This window comes from Heptranchias perlo, chromosome 22 (assembly GCF_035084215.1).
Source record: "Heptranchias perlo isolate sHepPer1 chromosome 22, sHepPer1.hap1, whole genome shotgun sequence".
In the NCBI taxonomy this organism is placed as follows: Eukaryota; Metazoa; Chordata; class Chondrichthyes; order Hexanchiformes; family Hexanchidae; genus Heptranchias; species Heptranchias perlo.
The window spans coordinates 32016919-32027680 of NC_090346.1; the positions used below are offsets into that span (position 1 = coordinate 32016919).

At 40.9% G+C, this 10762-nt stretch overlaps 1 long non-coding RNA gene across 1 annotated transcript in view; it reads right to left on the bottom strand.

Moving 5' to 3' along the window:
- The window catches only part of LOC137340918 (uncharacterized), a 29896-nt gene extending 19289 nt beyond the window's left edge, over nucleotides 1–10607 (bottom strand). The window contains exons 1-2 of the long non-coding RNA XR_010966905.1: nucleotides 10503–10607; nucleotides 8809–8899 (exon numbers count right to left, since the gene is read on the bottom strand). This is a non-coding gene — a long non-coding RNA (uncharacterized lncRNA). The remainder of the gene's footprint in view (nucleotides 1–8808; nucleotides 8900–10502) is intronic.
- Nucleotides 10608–10762: the final 155 nt, after the last annotated feature.

Consider the following 10762-nt stretch of genomic DNA (forward strand, 5'->3'; position numbering starts at 1 on the left):
TAGACATTGAAAACATAGAAAATAGGAGCAGGAGTAGGCCATTCGGCCCTTTGTGCCTGCTCCACCATTCAATATGATCATGGCTGATCCTCCATCTCAATACCGTATTCCCGCTCTCTCCCTATACCCCTTGATGCCTTTTGTGTCTAGAAATCTATCTCCCTCCTTCTTAAATATATTCAATGACGTGGCCTCCACAGCATCCTGTGGTAGAGAATTCCACAGGTTCACCACCCTCTGAGTGAAGAAATTTCTCCTCATCTCAGTCCTAAATATCCTACCCCGTATCCTGAGACTGTGACCCCTCATTCGGAACCCCCCCCAAGCCATTGCCTATCCACCATCATGCCTGTTAATGAAGCTTCCCAATCTATCATAGCCAACTCACTCCTCATTCCTTCGTAGTTTCCTTTGTTTAGATCTAGGACCCTAGTTTTGGATTGGACTGTTTCACTTTCCATCTTAATGAAGAATTCTAACATGTTATGGTCACTCTTCCCTAAAGGACCCCGCACAACAAGATTATTAATTAAACCCTTCTCATTGCACAATACCCAATCTAGGATAGCCTGTTCCCTGGTTGGCTCCTCAACATACTGGTCTAAAAAACCATCTCGTACACACTCCAGGAATTTATCCTCCACAGTATTATTGCTAATTTGGTTTGGCCAGTCTATATGTAGATTAAAGCCACCCATGATTACTGTAGTACCCTTGTTACATGCATCTCTGATTTCCTGTTCGATGCCGTCCCCTACATTACCACTGCTGTTTGGAGGCCTATAGACAACTCCCACCAGTATTTTCTGCCCCTTAGTGCTGCTTAACTTCACCCAGACTGATTCTACATCTTGATTTTCTGAGCCAATATCCTTTCTCACTATTGCTCTGATTTCATCCTTTAAAAGGAGGGGGGCAGTATTGATTAAGAATATTGCAGTGCTGGAGAGAGAGGATGTCCTTGAGGGGTCAAAGACAGAATCTATTTGGTTAGAGTTAAGAAACAATAGAGTTGCCATTACACTACCGGGTGTATCCTACAGGTCACCAACTAGTGGGAAGGACATAGAGGAGCATATTTCCAGGGAAATTACAGAAAAGTGCAAGAACTATGGAGTAGTGATAATGGGGGACTTCAACTATCCTAATATATACTGGGATAGTAATAGTGTAAGGGGCAAAGAGGGGGAGGAATTTCTGAAGTATGTTCAGGAGAACTTTCTTGATCAGTATGTTTCTGGCCCAACGAGGAAGGAGGCGTTGCTGGATCTAGTTCTGGGGAATGAAGTGCGTCAAGCGGAGCAAGTGTCAATGGGGGAACATTTAGGGAACAGTGATCATAGTATCATAAGGTTTAGATTAATTATGGAAAAGGACAAGGAGCAATCTACAGTAAAAATACATAATTGGAGGAGGGCCAATTTCAGTGGGTGGAGAATGGATCTGGCCAATGTAAATCAGAATCAAAGATTGGTAGGCAAAACTATAATCGAACAAAGGGCGGCCTTTAAAGAGGAGATGCTTCGGGTACAGTCTAGGTACATTCCCACGAGGGGGAAAGGTAGGGCAACCAAAGCCAGAGCTCCCTGGATGACGAACGAGATAGAGAGTAAGATGAAGCATGTCAGATGTCAGGTTGATAATACAAGTCAGTACCAGGCTGAATGTAGAAAGTACAGAGGAGAAGTGAAAAAGGAAATAAGAAGGGCAAAGAGAGAGTATGAGAATAGACTGGCAGCTAACATAAAAGGGAATCCAAAAGTCTTCTATAGGCATATAAATAGTAAATGGGTAGCAAGAGGATGGGTGAGGCCAACTAAGGACCAAAAAGGAGATCTACGCATGGAGGCAGAGGGCATGGCTGAGGTATTGAATGAGTTCTTTGCATCTGTCTTTACCGAGAAAGAAGATGCTGCCAAAGTCACAGTAAAAGAGGAGATAGTTGAGATTCTGGTTGAGCTAAAAATTGATAAAGAGGAGGTACTAGAAAGGCTGGCTGTACTTAAAGTAGATAAATCACCTGATCCGGATGAGATGCATCCTAGGTTGCTGAGGGAATTACGGATGGAAATTGCAGAGGTGCTGGCCATAATCCTCTAATCCACCTTAGATATGGGGATGGTGCCAGAGGACTGGAGAATTGCAAATGTTATACCCTTGTTCAAAAAAGGGTGTAAGGGTAAACCCGGCAACTACAGGCCAGTCAATTTAACCTTGGTGGTGGGGAATCTTTTAGAAATGGTAATCCGGGACAAAATTAACAGTCACTTGGACAAGTTGGAATAATAAAGGAAAGCCAGCTCGGATTTGTTAAAAGCAAATCGTATTTAACTAACTTGATTGAGTTTTTTGATGAGGTAACAGAGAGGGTTGATGAGGGCAATGCAGTTGATGTTGTGTATATGGACTTTCAAAAGGCGTTTGATAAAGTGCCACATAATTGGCTTGTCAGCAAAATTGAAGCCCATGGAATAAAAGGGGCAATGGCAGCTTAGATACGAAATTGATTAAGTGACTGGAAACAGAGTCTAGTGGTGAATGGTTGTTTATCGGACTGGAGGAAGGTATAGAGTGATGTTCCCTAGAGGTCGGTACTCGGACCACCGCTCTTTTTGATATATATTAATGTCTTGGACTTGGGTGTACAGGGCACAATTTCAAAATTTGCAGATGACACAAAACTTGAAAGTGTAGTAAACAGTAAGGAGGATAGTAATAGATTTCAAGAGGACATGGACAGACTGGTGGAACGGGCGGACATGGCAGATGAAATTTAATGCAGAGAAGTGCGAAGTGATACATTTTGGCAGGCAGAATGAGAAAAGGCAATAGAAATGTTACAATTCTAAAGAGGGTGCAGGAACAGAGAGACCTTGGGGGTATATGTGCACAAATCTTTGAAGGTGGCAGGACGGGTTGAGAAAGCAGTTAAAAAGGCATACGGGATCCTGGGCTTTATAAATAGAGGCATAGAGTACAAAAGTAAGGAAGTTATGTTGAACCTTTATAAAGCACTGGTTCGGCCACAGCTGGAGTATTGTGTCCAATTCTGGGCACCGCATTTTAGGAAGGATGTGAAGGCCTTTGAGAGGGGGCAGAAAAGATTTACTAGAATGATTCCAGGATGAGAAACTTTAGTTACGTGGATAGACTGGAGAAGCTGGTATTGTTTTCCTTAGCGCAGAGAAGGTTAAGAGGAGATTTGGTAGAAGTGTTCAAAATCATGAAGGGTTTAGATAAAGTAAATAAAGAGAAACTGTTCCCATTGGCAGAAAGGTCAAGAACCAGAGGACACAGATTTAAGGTGATTGGCAAAAGAACCAAAGGCGACATGAAGAATAGCTTTTTTTACGCAGCAAGTGGTTATGATCTGGAATGTGCTGTCTGGAAGGGTGGTGGGAGCAGATTCAATCGTAGCTTTCGAAAAGAAATTGGATAAATAGTTGAAGGGAAAAAATTTATAGCGCTACAGGGAAAGAGCGGGGGAATGGGACTAACTTGCTTGCTCTTACAAAGAGCCAGCATGGACTCAATGGGCCGAGTAGCCTCCTTCTGTGCTGTAACCATTCTATGATTCTATGATTCAAGGGCAGGGACATGATGTTAGAGTAAATTAGAGTTGAACAGCTAATGCCGGCACAAGCACAATGTGCTGTAGTTTCTATATTTCTAGAACTAAATTTCTTCCAAAGATTATAAATAAAATATGACTAAAATTTGAGGTGCAAAAATAAGACTAAAATTAAAATTAAGTTATTTCTAGGACTAAAATAATAGTGCTGCAATTACACGAAGTAGGCAGCAGCATCCGTTCAGTTCAGGCAGCTCATAAATTAATTATCTATCTTTTTTTCAATTGGTAGTAAATAAAATTTGTAATTAATTTGTTAATCAAATGAAATACATGCAAACATTGAAATGAAATGAAATGAAATTGTTTCAAATATTCTCATGAGTACAGCAGTGTTATTAACTTCCGTAAGTGGTCCAAGCATTTTTCAGGAGTATGCCTGTACTGATCAACATCTAATTATACTACAGCATTACTGAGGATTCCCCCTTGTGATCAGAACTGGATATTGCATCTTTCACACATGTCCTCACACGCGCATGTTCAACCTTTCCGAAGACAGACTGAAACGGAGTTGAGGCCCAATACTAATCATTCAGCTGCTTTATTTTACAAACAAGTGCATGTACAGAGTGAAGGATGTAATCAAATCTCACCTTGGTGTCAACTAACTACAGAACCCATTTCAAGAACAAAAAAGTAATAAAAATTTGCCACACTATCCCTATTAGTGAGCTTGCTTAATTTTTCCTGGTCAGCCTTTTGTTTCTCCCCTCACTAAGCCAGGCTTCCTCCCCAAACAGCTATCTGACTGACTGCCCCAGTTTCCTTTGATTTTTTTTCTTTTACTATACTCAGCAAGGGGAGGGCTGTCCCTCTGACATTTTTCCAATTTCATAATTCACCAATGGGTCTGTCTCCTCTTTCCTTGTGCTACAGGTTTAAATAAAACATTCCTTGCTATTCTCAAAATTAAAAGGGGCCATCTTGGCATAGTAAATCTAGGATGAGACAATTGCCCCTATTGATGAACCATGACATTGTGCAAACTGGCTTATCTAGCTTTATTACACAACTTCAATGCCTGCAGCCTGTGGCTTATTTTGAACCTGTGTGAGTTCACTTTGTTTTAAAACACAACATTTAACAATAGATCATTCCCAAATTTTTTCTATGATAAAAAAAAATCAAAAATCTTGAAACATGACAATAATAATATGACAACAATGCGATGAGGTCTGGCAGAACCTGAACTGAGATTCAGCGAGCAGGTTAATGGTAAGTAGGTGCTGCTTTATGACACCATTGATGTCTCCTTCTAGCACTTTGCTGATAATTGGGAGGAGACTGATAGTGTGGTAATTGGTGTGGTTGGATTTGTCCTAAGTTTTGTGGATAGGACATACCTGGACAATTTTCCATTTAGGAAGATGCCCATGTCATGGCTGAACTGGAATAGCTTGGCTGGGAGCTGGGGGAGGAGTGGCTAGTACTGGTGCATATCTTTAGCATTACAGCTGAGATGTTGTCAGGGCCTATAGCCTTTATTGTGTCCAGTGCATTCAAATGCTCCTCAGTGTTATGGAGATTGACATTTAAGATAGTGGCGGCTGAGTGGAATCATCCACTTGGTACTTTTGGCTGAAAGTGTTTGCAACACTTCAGTCTTGTCTCGTATTCACATGCTGGGCTCTGCCATAGTTGAGGACAATAATGTTCATAAAGTCTTCTCCTCTAGTTAGTTGTCTAATTGTCCACCACCACCTGGATGTGGTAGGGATACAGAGTTTCTACTGATTGGTGGGACCACTTTACTCTGTCTATAGGTTGTTGCTTTTTGTTTAGCATGCAGGTGTTGTAGCTTCACTAGGTTAATGCCTCATTCTAAGGTTCTAAGGTATGGCTGCTGCGCTCCTGCATGCCCTTCTAAACTTCTCATTGAACCACAGTTGATCTTCCAGCTTGATGGTGATAAAGGGGCGAGGGATGTGTCGGCCATGATGTTACAGATTGTGGTGGTATACAATATGTGGTGGTGCTGCTGCTAATGGCCATCAGCGCCTATTGAATGCCCAGCTTTGGTCTGTTAGATCTGTCCTTAGTCTGTCCAATAAACATGGCAGTAATGTCACACTACATGATGGAGCATATCCTCACTGCGAAGATAAGAATTTGTCTTCACAGGGACTGTGTGGTGTTCATTCATGCCAATACTATAATGGGCAGATGTGTCTGAAACAGATAGCTTGGTGAGGACAAGCTTAAATAGGTTACTCCCTCGTGTTGGTTTCTTCACCATCTGACACAGGCCCAGTCTGGCAGCTATGTCCTTCAGGACTCGACCATCTCAGTAAATAGTAGCAGTATGGAGCCACTCAACAATGGGCTTCCCTATAGGAATTCTGCAGTTTTGATGTTTTTGGGAAGAAGAGGAGGAGCAACAGAGGGATATCAGTCAACTTGGGTTGCAGCTCAGGATTACTATGCGTTCCCGCCATTATCCTCCTACCTACAAACAGCAGCAGAAGTGCACTTATCTACATTTGTCTGCAGAACTTTGTTTGGGCAGGCTGCAATTCACCTGAGCAGCACTGGCAGGGTTGTGCCACTTGCTGCAATTTGACTTGCATCCACATTCCTGCTCATACACAACACTGCCAATGGCTGACAAGGTCAGTTTAGCCCCTACCTATTATGCGCCGGACTTATTTCAGGCATGTTGTAGTGCTGCCCCATGGGGCAGGTACTTTATTGAAAGAGAGCAATGCTTCTCACACCCACCTCAGGCAGCATAACCTCTACTTTGTTATCCATGAAATGGGAGATTGAGCGCTAGTCCACTCTGCCACTTGCCTTCTGATTGTGTATGATGGGTTGGGTTTCCTTTGATGTCTGCCATTTCTTTCCCTATTCTCCCCCTTCAGCCTTGTCAATGTCATTTGATCCTTTCTAACAGTAGTAATAATTATTACCTCCACCCCCACGACCCTGAGGCCACTTCCCCTAAAATGGCCACACACCTTTGGCAACTTTTTGGTCTTCCCATTAAGCTAGGTCTCTTCCACAGGTCTAAGCTATCCTGGAAGCTATGAACAACTATGCAAATGATCTGACCCTAGAAAATTTCGGGCTATTAGCATCCTACACTTTTCTTAATCATTCAAACTGAATTTTTCCAAGACTCAAAAATCTTTCAATGCATCTTCCCTTCAGAGTAAATCTGTATATCATAGCACTCTTTACATTTAAGTCAATATGAAGTCAGAATAACAAGTTTCATTTATATAACACTCCTTATGTAGACAAACATCTCAGAGTGCTTGACACTGAGCAGGGAGTGAAGGAATTGGGGATGGGGTGGCAAAGACCAAGTGTAAGGTCGAAGGGATAGATATTTTCAAAGAGTAGGGCTGTAATGGCTAAAAGATCAGACTCAAAGGGTGACGCAGAGGGAGTGGGTACAATTTAAGGATCAGAGGAACAGACTCTGCCGACTGGAATGTATGGCTGGAGATGATTCCATATATAGAGTAGGGTAAGGCCATGGAAGGATTTGAAAGTGAGGATGAGGATCTTGAAATTGATCTGCTCAGGCACAAGAACTAGTGAATATGAGAGATGATATGGATGATTGATGTACAGGACTTTGTGTGGGAGAGGACTCAGGATGCAGAGTTTCAGATTAGGTAAGGAAAGGTGACAAAGAGAGCATTTAAGAAATTATCAAGATGATGAAAGAGTGCATTCGGGTTTCAGCAGTAAAGGAAATGAGGTGAGTGATGTTTGAGAAGTGGAAGAAGGTGGTTTTTGAGATGTACCAGCTTGGTGTTAAAAGCACACCTCAGGATTGAATAGAATGCTAATGTTGCACACCACAGAGTACAACCTATGTGGTCAGCCAGGGAGGATAGTGGAGTGGGACCAGAGGCAGGTGGGTCCTGGTGGAATCCAAGCTGGATGGCTTCAGTTTTACCAGTGTTCAACTGTAGGAAGTCTTGACACATCCAGACTTGATATCATACAGGCTGTTAGATAGCTGTAGCATGTAGATGATGAATAGGAAGAGTCCAAAAACGAACCCCTTGTACACATTGGAGGGGCATATTTTGCTCACTTGTGAGGAGCAACAATGTGGGAAAATGTAGTGACTGAATTTGGATAGTTAGGAGTAGAACATGTGAGAGTGATGCCATGGAGGGGAACCATACAGGAGAACCTGGTGGAAGAGAATGGAGTGATTGACATTGTTCTGAATTTTGCTGGAGCCAGGCACCTCGCAGCCTGCCCAGATGTTTAGACTTTCTCCTGCACCCTTCAGCTCAAAAATATTTTGCCCTGGAAGTTGCTGGAAGTGTGAGCAACAGGGCATCTGGGACCTTGGTGAATGGGAACAACAACGTATCAATAAGATTTAAGGATTGAGAAATAAACAGAGGAAGGAGGATGAATTAGAGTGGGTGAATTCAATGTCAAATCAGGTACAGAAAGAGGAATAAAAAGAAGGAAAGAAGGATTGGATTAAGAGAAAGAGGAAAAAGAGACAGCAAGGAAAAGTAAGAAAAAAAATTAAAAATTAGAAATTTGACATTTTAAAAATGTCCAACAACAATTCCACACTTTTAATTGTTCACTTTCTGGGACATAGAGGTTGATTGGCAGTCATTAACAATTATCAGATCTTTAAATGGGTACTTACGCTGTTAATTACTAGACTTAACTTTCTGTGACAAGTTTAATGGGCAATTAAAGTGCAAATGTAGCAATTTCATAAAAATCACGGGGAGGTCAAGGGCGTGATGCCGTTTTCGTGAATGTCACCTGGAAATTTTACTTCATAATTACTGAGTACATTTTGCTAAGAAATGTCAATTCAAATTGATTTAAGATTGTAAAGACACTTAAGTGAGAAATATATCAGCTCATCTGCTGCACGTACATGTACTATGCAACTGATTAGATTTTAAAGTATTTCAGCAAATTTTGCCAACAAAATTTAATGCAGTCTACTTATGATCCGCCCACCTGTGTGTTTGGAGAGTCATTTTGAATTAGTAATTGAATTATTCTAGACACAAATTTACTGTACGAACTGAATTTCTGCTGTCACCTGATGAGGTGATAATCTATTTGTTCATAGGGATAACAATATTGGATGTTATATTCATAGGTAAAACAAAAAACTTACTGGCTGATTTGCACTTAAGAATCAAAAAATATTTTCATTACACTACACTTACTGGTTTAAGATGAGGGTAGAGCATCTGAGGTCTATCAATTCCAGAGAGGTCAAATCCATCTTCCCTCCGTTGAACGTCAATATAATATTTTCTAAATAAAATAAAGAGAGAAAGACAGAGTAATTTTGCTACTGATCTTTGCTACGAACCTCAAATAATACAGTACAATAAGGCATTAAAAGGTTTCACCTTGTGTTGTGTTTATAATCTTTGTAAATTTAGTACGATGAAATAAATTATTAAATGGTCAAATTGCTACTATACCTAAGTTAATCCAACATTTTGAACCTGGGCTGCTTTCAAATAATAAGGAAATATGGCTTGTGTTTTAGTTTTATGAACCACATTTATGAAACACCTCTCTTAACTCTATTCCCAATTTCGGCTCATGGCCGTTCCTCACTCTGGGGTGGAATTTCCTGTGTATTTGCACCCAGAGACACGCATAATTGGAACAAACAGCAAATACCCGGCGTAAAAGATTGATCAAACTCGGGCTCAATTACACTACGACCGAGTTTCCTCAATCTTTTACGCCCGTTTCTGGTGTTTTCTTGTGATTTAAAAAAAAATCCTCATTGAGACCTGCTCTTTATTTTCTGTCACTTTGAACGCTTTTATATAGCTTCAGTATGAGTCACTTTAAAAATACGACCTTTTTCTCCGCCCATAAAACTGGCCCCGCCCCATTGTTACAGAGCCTAATATACCAGTTTCCTGAAGTTGTGCTTGCTCAGAGGTTCTCTTCAAATAACAACCTTTCAGGCGCAGCATGAAACAAAGTCATTTTTCTGACGCTTTATTGAAATGTTTTGAGTGTTTTTTTTAATCCTCACTGAGATCTGTGCTGTACTTTCTGTTTCTTTGAATGCATTTTTATGGCATAAGTATAAGTCACATTAAAAATTGAAAAGCTTCCCGATTGCAGGTTCTTAAACATGTTTGCCTAATGTGCATGAATGATGGTTGAATGAGTTGAAACTTTCATTTTCAGACTTAAAGAGAAAAATATGGTGTGAGTTCGATGCTGTCCTTGGGCCCCGATTGTTTACGCTGATTTATACCCATTTTATATCCGGACATATACGAATGAGATTCGCAGGAAATTTGAACGTAACTTGACATTGCTACAATGGGCGCGGGAATGGGTGCATTTTAGAGTCCTAACTTCTGAGTTGCACCCATGGAGGAAATTCCAGGCCGCTGTGCCTAATATGCATGATGGTAAAATGGCTTGAAACTTTAGTTTTCATACTCAAAGTACTATATAATGTGAATTCCACGCTTTTGCTTACACTGATACCTCCTTGTTTACGCTGAAATTTACGTTCAGGCATATGCTAATGAGATTGGCAGGAAATTTAAGAGTTATGGGCAAAATGGGCGCACGAAAAGGCGTAATTTCGTGTGTAACTTCCCAATTAAGGCCCCGGACGAAATTCCACCCCACCTGTGAAATACCCCGGGAAATTTAGGGATAAGCGCAAATGGCAGTTGTATGACGTCTTTGCCACAAAAATTATGAGCATGATTCCTACGATAGTGATCAGGACAGCAAACCTTTAATAAGTAACTTAATTAAATAATAATATTCTGATACGTCTAGGCTTTCTAAAATACATGGATGCTGTCAATAGCAACTTTGAAAATTAGCATTTGGAAACCGAAATAAAGTTTAAATTAAACTAACTTACAGGTTTTTGGCAACAGAATGAATAACATCCTTGGACGAGACAAACATTTTTGAGACTGTGTTCTGTAAATCGTTGGCACTAAAGTTTATTCGGGTAAATTCTTCCTTTCCTCTGCAGCACCAAAGATCTTCAGCGTTGGGCGTCCGGTCTCTATGGCAACCTGGGTAGCGGGGTGGGCGGGTACACGTCAATTGATTGACATTCCCATCGTCGAATAAAATGGCACTTGGTGACACGATTATCCAATGAAAAGATCCGAG